Source organism: Salvelinus sp. IW2-2015, unplaced genomic scaffold (genome assembly GCF_002910315.2).
Source record: "Salvelinus sp. IW2-2015 unplaced genomic scaffold, ASM291031v2 Un_scaffold1296, whole genome shotgun sequence".
In the NCBI taxonomy this organism is placed as follows: domain Eukaryota; kingdom Metazoa; phylum Chordata; class Actinopteri; order Salmoniformes; family Salmonidae; genus Salvelinus; species Salvelinus sp. IW2-2015.
The window spans coordinates 69958-83609 of NW_019942824.1; the positions used below are offsets into that span (position 1 = coordinate 69958).

Below are 13652 nucleotides of genomic sequence, written 5' to 3' on the forward strand. Positions count from 1 at the left end.
AAATGTATAAAAATGTAAAGAAAATTGCCTTTATTAATGATTGTCTGAACAGCATATTGTTAGAATTAACTGTATTCCGTCTGGTTATTGGGACAAACATGAATGCCATTTTGGACATGCAGGACAAATCTAATAAGACCAACTACAAATCCAAATGCAACCAAGGCTCTCCAACATATACTCTCTGATTAGAACCGCATTGATGCCTGGCAAGCACATATTTTAAGCAAAAAGTACACTTTCTGCTCAAACAGGCATAAATCATTCTCACAAATCGATTTCAGATTATTATCTACACCTCTATTACTTTCATCGAGGAAATTGAAATTCGACATATGAGCTTGTCTGACCACCACGCTACTACTGCCAACTTCAAATTTCCGATTCTCTTATAAGAGCCAGAATAGGTGTTTCAACATTTCATTGCTACAAATCTTGCATCTCTGTGATCAATTTGAAATGTAACTAAATTAATTCATAATTATCAATAACAATTTGTGGATGACCACTGGATGCCACCAAAGGTTTTATTAAAAATAATGCAGCTGTATTTGCATCTGGGTTGATTAAATCACAATTAAAGAATATATTAGAATTGGAAATGTTGTTAACTGTGTTYGAGSGTTCTCAACAAACACTCTTTTCAGAACAGGTAACTATTACTCGTTCCAAAAGTCAAGACAGAATTACATTTATTGATAAGACAGAGAGCAGAATTTGCCATCCATCGATTAAGACTCAACCATTACWTCCATGATAATTGACCCAGTCGTCTACTGGCCAACAAGCTACTCAGTAATGATCAATTAGCTGATAGAGCAACTATTGAATCTGAAACATAGGAATTACTATCAGAACCCAAATGAATCAAAGAATCCTGCTTCTATAAAGAACTCTGATTGTAAATCCACACCAAGCCAGACTAAGTGTAACGGTTTTCCTCTTCGCCTGAAGAGGAGGATCGGAACAATGTGCAGCGTGGTAAGTGTCCATAATGAGATATTTAATAAATCAACAGAACACTTAACAAAAATACAAACAAACAACCGAAAACAGTCCCGTATGGTGCAAACACAGACACAGGAAACAAACCCCCCACAAAACACAATAGAAAACAGGCTACCTAAATATGGCTCKCAATCAGAGACAARGACTGACACCTGCCTCTGATTGAGAACCATACTAGGCCAAACACATAGAAATATAACACACAGAACAAAACATAGAAAAACAACATAGAATGCCCACCCCAACTCACACCCTGACCAAACTAAAATAAAGACATAAAAAAGGAACTAAGGTCAGAACGTGACACTAAGTCCCTTCTATAAGGCTTAATTCCTTTCCTTTTTTCTCAACAGAGGAAGCCACCTCGCTGGGAGCCGAAGTCTCTCTCAATTAACTCAAAAGGGTCATAACTCATTGATAGCATGAATAAAGATAAACCACCTYYATGGGACAGTATTCCTCTTGAGGTCTATTTAAAATGTTGGAATCAATTAGGTCCACTATTGCACGAAATTATTAATACAGCTGTTCACAAAGGTTCATTTGGGAGAGATGTGAATACAGCCCTAATTTTGCATTTATAACACTGTGTTCTCATTATCGCCCCCTATCTTTGATAAACGATATGGAACTGTTTTCAAAAATGTTGTTGTCTCGTCTCGAGACTAACTTACCCAAAATGATCCACACGGACCAAAGCGGCGTTGTTAAAAAGGGTTTATCCTCGGATAGCCTCCGTCGACTATTACATATAATTCTTCATCAGAAACAACAGCTCATTGGGCTGTATTATCTCTAGTTGTATAAAAAGCTTTTGATAGAATGGTCATATCTCTGGTCTGTCTTGGAACATATGGGAATTGAAATACTTATACTATATGCCAATCCCTCAGCCATAATTATAACAGGCAATATCTGCTCTGCTCTGTTCAGATTCACTAGAAGCAGTAGACAAGGTGATCCAATTTATTATCTATGGAACCTCTGGCCCAGGTAATTCATCAATCGTGGGGCGGCAGGTAGCCTAGTGGTRAGAGCYTTGGACTAGTAACCGAAAGGTTGCAAGATCGAATCCCCYAGCTGACAAGGTAAAAATCTGWKGTTCTGCCCATGAACAAGGCAGRTAACCCACRGTTCCTAGGCCGTCATTGWAAATATGAATTGGTTCTTAASTGACTTGCCTAGTTAAATAAAATAAATAGAAGGAAACACCAATTTGTCAAATCTACTGAACARGTTATCTRATTATATGCAGACAATATTTTACTATATCGAGACAATGTATKTCAATCGATCCCAAATGCATTGAAGATCATATATATATTCAGCTTCATCTCAAGTTATAAAATGAATGTCACGACTTCCGCCGAAGTCGGTCCCTCTCCTTGTTCGGGCGGTGTTCGGCGGTCGACGTCACCGATCTTCTAGCCATCTCTGATCCATTTTTCATTTTCCATTGGTTTTGTCTTGTCTTCCTTCACACCTGGTTCCAATCCCATCAATTACATGTTGTGTATTTATCCCTCTGTTCCCCCTCATGTCCTTGTCGGAGATTGTTTTATTGTATGTGATTGTGCGACGGGTTTTGTACCCACTTTGTTATTTTTATATATTTTGGTTTTTGGAGTTTGGTCAGCACTTATTAAACGACTCCGTTTATACCAAGTTCGTTCTCCTGCGCCTGACTTCCCTGCCACCAACACGCACCCATTACAATGAGTCTAACCAAATCAGCCCGACTGCCTCTCAAGACCCAGATGGAGGACTCCATCTCTACTTATGGAATCCCAATCGATTCCCATTTTAAATATTTGGAAGTAGATATATTTCCTTCAATAGATAAAACCATTGCCAGAAACTTTTAACAGAACGCTCAAATCAATTCAATCCGACCTCCGTCGATAGAATAATATCCTAGTTGCTTTAACGACAGAATATCTACTAACAAAATAAATATATTGCCACACTAGTGGCTGTACCTGCTAATTTGCTGTACCTGCACCAAAACTCCAGTATTTTTCCTTCATTGCTTGTTCTCCATCTTCTTTTTAAACAGGGAGACAATTTGTTTTTATTACTTTTATTTCCATGACTGATAAAACTTGTTTTCTCATGGCACTGTCTTGTCCCTCTGCAGCAGACAGACATATGGTGAGCAATATGTTTGGACAATGAAATCGCAATATAATCACAGTCTCAAATTGCAATACACCTTTTTACATGAAACGTTGGAGAAAAATACATTTCTAGTGTGTGTGGAACGTGTTTTCTGGCTTCATAAATACTAGTCAGCTAGCTTAAGAAAAACGATTTATGCTAACTAGTTCGCAAACCCTTTAGCTTTGCTAGCTAGCTAGCTAGCTAGCTTGCTGGCTAGTTACAGAGGTTAGCTGGCTAGTTAGCTACAGTAGTTGGCTACTGCCATCAGGTTGTTCTTGTGTTGTTATCAGATTTAGCCTGTTCCATCATTTGCTGAATGCATATAGGCATTTGAATTTAGCGTGGAATAAGGCAATCCGGACACGTTAGACACATTTAAATGTAGGTGTAGATGCATGACAAGTTCGGAATTAGATGATCAGAACTACATGATCAGAACACAAAAAGCTGCATAAACTGTCAAGTGTAGACACGGCCTCTGAGACACTTTTTTGTGAATACAGGCCTTGGAGGTCTTGTGAAATAAGGTGAGATGTGTTTCAACTTTTATGACACGCAGGTTGATTCACCACTTTCCATTCAGAGTATTGAAGAATTGAGACTGTTGTTTCCTCTCTCTAAAGCTCCTAAACACTATAATGGTGTTTCGAATCCTGTCTAGTGAAGAATTAGATATATACTGCACACAGGACAGTCTGCCAAAGAGGGAGAGASTAATTGAGACCGTCATTCAGGACATGTGTGTTGCCTGTTTTGCATGTTAGTTTGGCATTAATARGTGTGACAWATCAGTTTGCAAACAATGTAAAAAAAWAMATAMATATTTAAATCATGAGTTAATAAWGCCGCATACAGACATGGTCTCTTTTTTGCTTTCTTGAGTAAGGCAGCTCCAAWATGCAGGTATTTCAGSCTAGCTCAGTGCTTTCTGTGGTGGTGGGGCAGCCAGCGGAAAATARGTTCTCTAGTTGCATCGTGATTGGCACAGTGTTCTGTCACTCATGGGGACACTACGTCWCCGCAAAATCTACGGGGAGAGCTCGAAAATMTAATTCCCTTGGGTGCTGCCATAMAGTTACATTAGAAMTGCCCATCCAAGAAGGTTATTGGCCACAGATAAAATMACGTCAAATCACGTTATATCTTTGATTGGACTAACATCAACATCATACTTTCACAATCTTAGCTAGCAAGCTAGCAGTCATCATCATGAATGAAGTCGACAATCTACTGCCAAATCCTTTTCAATCCTTGTCATATGAAGAGAAATTCTGAAGAGAAATTATAGATAAAACGTATCGGTGCTCATCGGCCATTGGACATAAACATTACACAACAAGTTGGAAATCGCAGATTCAACAATGAGTGGTTTGGAAGGAATCAGTGGCTAGCTGCAAGCATTGCAAAGCAATCACTAGCCTGCTATTCAGTGGAGTGGATGTGTGGTCCAAGTCTGGGTTTAAGGGTCTCTTTTCCAAGCTTAAAAGGATAAACATTCAACATTGGCCATGCTGTCAATCCAGCATGACTTCTGCCGCGTTCAAACAACTGGAAACTCAGAACTGAGAAATCTCAGACTTCAGTGAGTTCAAGACAACTGGGAACTCTGAAAGAAATGTGCTCCGACTGGGAAAATACATTTTGAACGGTCATCCAACTCGGAATTCCAAGTCGGGAACTCGGGCCTCTTTCTAGAGCTCCGACCTGAGATCACTAACATCATGATTCAACCTTGTTTTTTTCCCCCGAGTTTCCAGTTGTCTTGAAAGCAGCATATATCCAGAGAATGCCAGACTTTGCTAACAACATTTACCCACGAACGACCGCCACGCGACCTTCCTGTTCAAGTGAGTCCAAAAATGTCTTGTATGCTGCTGCATAAATTATGTAATATTTCAGGGAGATATGTATACTGTAGCTAAGAAAGTAATACTACGTGTATGTTGTGTAGTAAGCTGTTAGTAGCCCATGTGCCTCACCCTAATAATTTGGTCCCTTTTCCCCTCATAATTTAGCCTACTYTTCTTGGTGGTGCACATGTAYCCTATAGCCTGTTTTGGAGAAATGTCATCATCAAATATTGTAAGAGTTTTCATTGTCTGCTTATATGCCCCCTTTATTTATCCTACAGTTCTGACTTGGTGTAGGGGGAGAATACTGRAYGAACGGCSCATGTTCAGAATTCTGTCGCTGTACATTTCAAAAGTGCTGAACWAATAGTTATATTGACTAGCTCGCTCATTGTCTTAATCGYAATTACGGATTGCTTCTTATCCGCTCGTCATCCCATTATGCCGTAGTTTGTACATCTCAATTGTCAGTAGAAACCACATTTGTGAACCGATTCAGGAAACTAGGSATATGTCGCAAGTCACAATTTTGTTTCAGGAAGTCAGCCATATCAYCTATGTTTTTTTGAAAGGCAGTAAATAGGCTGAATGAATTGTTTCGCTGCCAGAAAAGGCACTGCTGATAGCCATGTGTAGCAGTGGTAAGGTGTTGGGACTGCTGTTGGGACAACTTTATGTAGGCCCTAACCATTTTTTGGSCACTGTTTGTCACCATTATAGTCCAATTAATGTATTGTTTAGTGTTGTGTTATAGCAGCACTTTGTGAATACGGTCCCTGGAYTATTTGGTTTGGTTATGTTGCCTATCACGGTGTAAGTAGTGTTGTGTAGTGGCTTTGCTGGCAAACATTAAACAAACAAATTGGGGTGTTTGCCTCACCAAGATTTACATGCTAAAATTGCCACTTTGAGACATACCATTCCTGAACAGAGAGGACCATGCTGCCTTCAGTGGTTAGCCCTAAATTGACTTCCACTTGTTTCTATAAAAAWTCTTCAAGGCACACACTATTTCCTCTTGTTTTCTTGCTACTCTGAGTTCTAAGAACCCGTAGGCAAAACACACAGCTGGCGGCATCAAACATTGAAACCAATTGAGGCCTAATTTATTAGGCACTAGGGCGACCGAGGAACTAATTCAGCCCTGTACCACCCTAAGGAGTATAGGTACATATCCACAGGCACTGCTACTGAAGTATTGTACATATCCCCCTAAAAAAGAAGGCTTCACTGTGAAGAGGGTGCGCATCAGGGGTGTGTGGTAGTACCATTTAGATGTCACTGAAAGCTGTTGTAGCCACGCCTTCTACACAGATGGCTTTTTGGAGAGCTCTCTTGGCTCACTGTCATTCTCCACTCAGTCCTGTCTGTTTGAGGCTCTCCTCTCCACTCATCCAATTCACCATAGAGAAGCACTTACTAGGAATTTATCCTTTGGCTTTCTGGCCCTCTCTGCCCTCTCTYCCCTCTCTCTCAGTCTCAACTCAGAGTAATTTCACCAGATGGTGTTAATGATGTGTGTGCTCAGTTAGGATTTCCCTCAAACATAATGTGGTGTGGGATGAGCACAGACCACTGTCCTGAACAAAGTCAGTTCTGTGGGGAGGCACTGATGAACCCGCTGCCGTGCAGCTAAAGGGGTGTGGCTCTCAGCTGCTCTAGGCAGATGATGATTGGCTGTCTGTACTGGACACATCTCTGGTGCCTGCTCTCTGTAACACGGCCCGGAACGACAACCTAACTTAAAAAACACCTTTCTAACATTGAGTTTTCCCTCAGAACAACCCATTGGGGAGTTGCAGCGTTGAGATAAGGTCATAATTAGGGGAGAAAAAGAGGTCATAATTAGGGGAGAAAACGTGTTAAAAAATACACTTGTGGCCATACCACCCMGAACACGCCTGATCTCACCTGAGCACGCCTGATCTCATCTGATCTCACCTGAGCACGCCTGATTTCTTCTGATCTCACCTGATCACGCCTGATCTCATCTGATCTCACCTGAGCACGCCTGATCTCATCTGATCTCACCCGCCTGATCTCACCTGATCTCACCTGAGCACGCCTGATCTCATCTGATCTTATCTGATCTTACCTGAGCACGCCTGATCTCATCTGATCTCACCTGAACACGCCTGATCTCACCTGATCTCATCTGATCTCACCTGATCTCATCTGATCTCGGTCGCTAAGCAGGGGCGGACCTGGTTAGTACTTGGATGGGAAAACACCTGGGAATACAAAAGGTGCTGTAAACTCCAAAAAAAAAAGTGATCGCAGCGATTTAGGATTTAAAAGTGACATCAATAAAGGATCACAGCTTTAACTTGGATTCACCTGGTCAGTATGTCATGGAAAGAGCAGGTGTCCTTAATGTTTTGTTCTCTCAGTATATACTAAAGAACAGGTTTTCAGTTGAATTTATGACATATGGTTTAAGCCAGGAATATTACAGTGAATGTTCTGCTTTAACTGCATCAGTTCCAGGATGGTCCTAAATGCTGGCAGGATTACATACAAAAAGCGTCTTTATTGTCGGCTTAAGAATCTCTCAAGTCTCCCTTTGTCAATGGAGTAATGTACTGTATGTGTCAATCAATTGCTTTGTGAGTCAACCACATGTGTACACGTTGGGCGGATTGATTCAGTGCCGACTGTTTGCTGGACTCACTCCCAGCTGACTAGAGGCCGTGGCAGTGTCAGCAGCTACTCTAGGGTGGGCCGTCGGTCTCTTCTATGAAGCTCTGTACTCGGCTTCGCACTTCAGTGTATAGTGCAGACGCAGCAAACCCCATGGTTTGGCAGAAAGGAAGTCAAACAGTCCAGACTTTCACCCCAGACGACCCGAGGCTGAACCCGTGGTTCAGGGGGTTTGCGTATGAAATTCATCCTCCTTCGTTCTGTTTTGAGTTCTTTAGAATATGTGATAATGTTTTTCATTGAAAGTGTTTCAGTGTCATGAGGACACTCAAGAGATGTTCCTAGACACATTTTCTTTTTCTCTCCCTTTCAAGCTTCAAAACACCTGTCAAGTTTGATCTCTTAGTGGTACGCTATTCTGCTTTGTCATTTTCCTTCCCAACGCCCAATGCACTTGAGCGACCACCAAGATCTAATGGTGTGGATGGGGATTGTTAAATGGATTTTTTTTAAATTCATTTTTCCTCTGAATTTCCCAAGTTTGGTTGCTTTTAGTGTTTGAGTGAGCATGGTACATTTGTTTTAGCCATGTTGCTTGCTTATTYAACTACATATTCAGTGTCCTGTTTCTATATATTTCAGGAATGTATTCCTTCATGCTCARCATATGTATGTTTTAGGTGTTCATACAGATGTATGAACAACTACAGTACCAGTCAAAAGTTTGGACTCACCTACTCATTCAAGGGTTTTTCTTTATTTTTACAGAATAATAGAATAATAATAGAATAATAGTGAAGACATCAAAACTATGAAATAACACATATGGAATCATGTAGTAACCAAAAAAGTGTTAAACAAATCAAAATATATTTTAGATTTTAGATTCTTCAAAGTAGCCACCCTTTGCCTTGATGACAGCTTTGCACACTAATTTACCATAGTAACTTAGCACACTGGTTGTGTGTCATTTACCATAGTAACTCAGCCCACTGGTTGTGTGTCATTTACCATATAGTAACTCAGCCCACAGGTTGTGTGTCATTTACCATATAGTAACTCAGCCCACTGGTTGTGTCATTTACCATAGTAACTCAGCCCACAGGTTGTTGTTCATTTACCATATAGTATCTCAGCCCACTTGGTTGTGTTATTTACCATATAACTCAGCCCACAGGTTGTTTGCATTTACCATATAGTATCTCAGCCCACTGGTTGTGTCATTTACCATATAGTAACTCAGCCCACTGGTTGTGTCATTTACCATAGTAACTCAGCCCACAGGTGTTTTTCATTTACCATATAGTAACTCAGCCCACTGGTTGTTGTCATTTACCATAGTAACTCAGCCCACTGGTTGTGTCATTTACCATAGTAACTCAGCCCACTGGTTATTGTCATTTACCATAGTAACTCAGCCCACTGGTTGTGTCATTTACCATAGTAACTCAGCCCACTGGTTGTGTGTCATTTACCATAGTAACTCAACCCACTGGTTTGTGTCATTTACCATAGTAACTTAGCACACTGGTTGTGTTATTTTCCATAGTAACTCAGCCACTGGTTGTGTTATTTACCATAGTAACTTAGCACACTGGTTGTGTTATTACCATATATAACTTAGCACACTGGTTGTGTCATTTACCATAGTAACTTAGCACACTGGTTGTGTCATTTACCATAGTAACTCAGCCCACAGGTTGTGTGTCATTTACCATAGTAACTCAGCCCACTGGTTTGTGTCATTTACCATATAGTAACTCAGCCCACTGGTTGTGTTATTACCATAGTAACTCACCCACTGGTTGTGTGTCATTTACCATATAGTAACTCAGCCCACTGGTTGTTGTTATTTACCATAGTAACTCAACCCACTGGTTGTGTGTCATTTACCATAGTAACTCAGCCCACTGGTTGTGTCATTTACCATATAGTAACTTCAGCGCACAGGTTGTGTGTCATTTACCATAGTAACTCAGCCCACAGGTTGTGTGTCATTTACCATAGTAACTCAACCCACAGGTTGTGTGTCATTTACCATAGTAACTCAGCCCACAGGTTGTGTGTCATTTACCATATAGTAACTCAGCCCACAGGTTGTGTGTCATTTACCATAGTAACTCAGCCCACTGGTTGTGTCATTTACCATATAGTAACTCAGCCCACAGGTTGTGTGTCATTTACCATAGTAACTCAGCCCACTGGTTGTGTGTCATTTTACCATAGTAACTCAGCCCACAGGTTGTGTGTCATTTACCAATTGTAACTCAGCCACTGGTTGTGTGTCATTTACCATAGTAACTCAGCCCACTGGTTGTGTGTCATTTACCATAGTAACTCAGCCCACAGGTTGTGTGTCATTTACCATAGTAACTCAGCCCACTGGTTGTGTCATTTACCATAGTAACTCAGCCCACAGGTTGTGTGTCATTTACCATTGTAACTCAACCCAGTGCATACCAAGGTCAGAACTAATGATGTTTCAGCATAGTTCAACCATCCCTACACTCCACTGTCTGTCACACTACTTTGTAACTTGACTTTGTTGACTGGTAGCCAATTTGTGAATAAAATAGTTTTTTTAAGGGACATCCTGTTCTCCAAACACTAACTACAGATTGGTACCGAGGAGTTTACAAAACACACCGCAGCTGTGACATGAAAGGAGTCCTTGAATATGAAGTGTTGAGGCTTCGCAGGTGTCTTCATTAATAAACACTTTTTAGGACACTATTTTGACAGCCAAGTAAGCACTTACCATGCTGTATCGTCTGAGTAAATGTGACATCTGACCGCCAAGTAAACACTTACCATGCTGTATCGTCTGTGTAAATGTGACGTCTGACCGCAAGTAAACACTACCATGCTGTATCGTCTGAGTAAATGTGACATCTGACCGCCAAGTATACACTTACCATGCTGTATCGTCTGATAAATGAATGACGTCTGACAGCCAAGTAAACACTTACCATGCTGTATCGTCTGATCAAATGTGACGTCTGACAGCCAAGTAAACACTTACCATGCTTGATCGTCTGGTGGTGAGTAAATATCTGCTCCTGGTGTAGGAAACATTACCGCTGATTTCATGTCTCTACTCTTTTCCTTTCATGTTAGTTTCATTTGCTTTGTGACACTTTTACAATGTCATTGAGCACTTGGCAAAACTCCCTAGTCTAAATCAATAGAAGAGCAAGCCTAGGGCCTAGTGATGTTGACTAATTAACAAGGGATATGAATAACCCATTTGTGGAGTTGGACTCATTATGGGTACGAAGGGAGGATGTCTGCCATTTCCCTCTGTCAGGTGAGGATACTTATAGTTTTAACATTAAGTTAGACTCTACCTACCTGTACATATTACCTCAACTAACCGGTGCCCGCGTACGTTGACTGTACCGGTACCCCTGTATATAGTCTCGCTACTGTTGTTTTACTGCTGCTCTTTAATTACTTGTTACTTTTATTTCTTATTCTTATCCATGTTTTTATTTTTTTTTTACAGCTTTTTTGGTTAGGGCTCGTAAGTAAGCATTCACTGTAAGGTCTACACCTGTTGTATTCGGCGCATGTGTCTAATAAAATATGATTTGATTTGATTTGAGAGGTTATGACACATGCAGCAACTCTCCACTGACTAGACTATCAGGATTAGAAACAGATTAGGAAACAGAAGTGGTGTACTGGGAGTACTTATAGGTGGTTACTCTCTCTAGTGTCATAAACCAACCAATCCCGGACCCAGCTGAGCATCCGCCAATGATCCAACAGACCAGAGAGTAGTCATCTGGTATCGAAATACCAGTTTCCTGTTTCACTGCATCTGGTCAAATGACAATAACGTTACGTCATGGAGATGCCCTGAAGGAAAGAACGCTTTAGAAAGTCATTTATTGAAAGCAAAGCGTGTGGCTGAACGTTCACTGCCATATCAGGAAGCAATGAGGACATGAGCATTTCTCTGTTTAGATGTGACAAAAGTACAGTTTCTTTGTATCTGAATAGAGCCACAATATTTAGGCAGAGCCAAAGGAAAGTTTAGGCAGAGCCACAAGACGTTTAGGCAGAGCCAGAAGAAGTTTAGGCAGAGCCACAAGAAGTTTAGGCAGAGCCAAAGGAAAGTTTAGCAGAGCCACAAGAAGTTAGGCAGACCAAAAAAAGTAGAGAGCCAGAAGAATTTAGGCAGAGCCAGAAGAAGTTTAGGCTAGAGCCAAAAGAAGTATAGGAGAGCCAGAAGAAGTTTAGCAGAGCCACAAAGTTTAGGCAGACACAAGAAGTTTAGGCAGAGCCACAAGAAGTTTAGGCAGAGCCACAAGAAGTTTAGGCAGAGCCACAAGAAGTTTAGGCAGAGCCACAACAAGTTTAGGCAGAGCACAAGAAGTTTAGGCAGAGCCACAAGAAGTTTAGGCAGAGCCACAATAGTTTAGCAGAGCACTAGTAGCAGAGCCACAATAAGTTCAGGCAGAGCCAGAAGAAGTTTAGGCAGAGCAAAATAAAGTTTAGGCAGAGCCAAAGAAGTTCAGGCAGAGCAAAGAAAGTTTTGGCAGAGCAAAGGAAAGTTTAGGCAGAGCCACAATAAGTATTGGAGGGCCAGGCCGAAGAAGTTTAGGCAGACCAGAAAGAAGTTAGCAGAGCCACAAGAAGTTTAGGCAACCAAGGAAAGTTTAGGCAGAGCCAGAAGAAGTTTAGGCAGAGCCAAAGAAGTTTAGGCAGAGCCACAAGAAGTTTAGCAGAGCACAAGAAGTTTAGCAGAGCCACAAGAAGTTTAGCAGAGCCAAAGGAAAGTTAGGCAGAGCCAGAAGAAGTTTAGGCAGAGCCAAATAAGTATTGGAGGCCCAGCCAGAAGAAGTTTAGGCAGAGCTAGAATTCTGGGAGGCCTTGGCATGTTTCTGCACATCCACCTGACAAACCTAAATGTAGAGTGGAACTGTGCATTTATTCATAGGTGTGGGACGGCTTTATGATTTATGGTAGCTGGGAAAAGAGCAAAGCACAGCATGTTAATGGGGAGCTTTACCAGACGGGACTGAGGAAGGCTTTGTGCCGATGGAGAAATGTTGCCGACAGCTTGGAGAAATGTCTTGTCACCCCTCCCAACAGCTCTGCTGTTAGCATGGGCTAGGCTCAGCACACCTACTGTAGCATCTCTGAGGGCGAAGCAAATCAGAAGATCCTTGAAATGGCAGATGCCTGCTGTGGTAATGGAGACAGACTGGCAGTACCTGACCGTAATAATCCCCCTCTCAGGGAAGCTACTTCATACTGTAATTGCTACCCAGAATGCATCTGTGTTTCTGTACATCTGTACATCAGATCTGAATGTGGCTCACACCTGTGTGAGAAACAGCCTTTCCCTTTACTGAAAAATGATTAAAGTAACTGTCCATTGCTTTCCAGATTTCTATGAAATCTTATAACGAATTACAATATGAGTGAAATAGTTTTCCTTACAAAGAATGGTATTCAGTATGTTAAAAAGCAGCTTTTCTGTGTTGGAATGTGTGGGCATACCCCAACAACAGAATGTCATTAAAATGATTAATGCGAAAGGACCGCTGAATGGAGGATGACATCATTTTTTTGGTAAACAGTCTGTTTGAAATTACTATTTGAGGTGGGTTTTTTCAATCCAATTTATGCTTTGGCAACAAATACGAGTATAGGATGAGTCAACAACATTATTTGGTATGAGTTAACAGAATATTAACTTTTAAAAGTGACATTTTCACTGGACAGTTACTTTAACTTTGAAAGTTCTAATTGTTTTGTGTCATCAAGTGTAGAGACCATTTTGTCTCAGGTAGTGCATCATGTAATTTTTCACAACTTTCACAGAGACTTCTGGCCCCATGCATTCATTACACTCGTCTGAAATAGCAAAAAACTTTTTTTCACCAAGTTAAGGACGACAAAAAAAAAAGTCATTTACCAGTCTATTTTTGACCTTTGCAGCTAAGTCCTACCCGGCAGTGGACCAAGGATCATCTCTCTCGA

General features: G+C 41.0%; 1 protein-coding gene across 1 annotated transcript in view; it reads left to right on the plus strand.

Moving 5' to 3' along the window:
* The window catches only part of chsy1 (chondroitin sulfate synthase 1), a 226399-nt gene that overhangs the window by 25200 nt on the left and 187547 nt on the right, over positions 1–13652 (plus strand).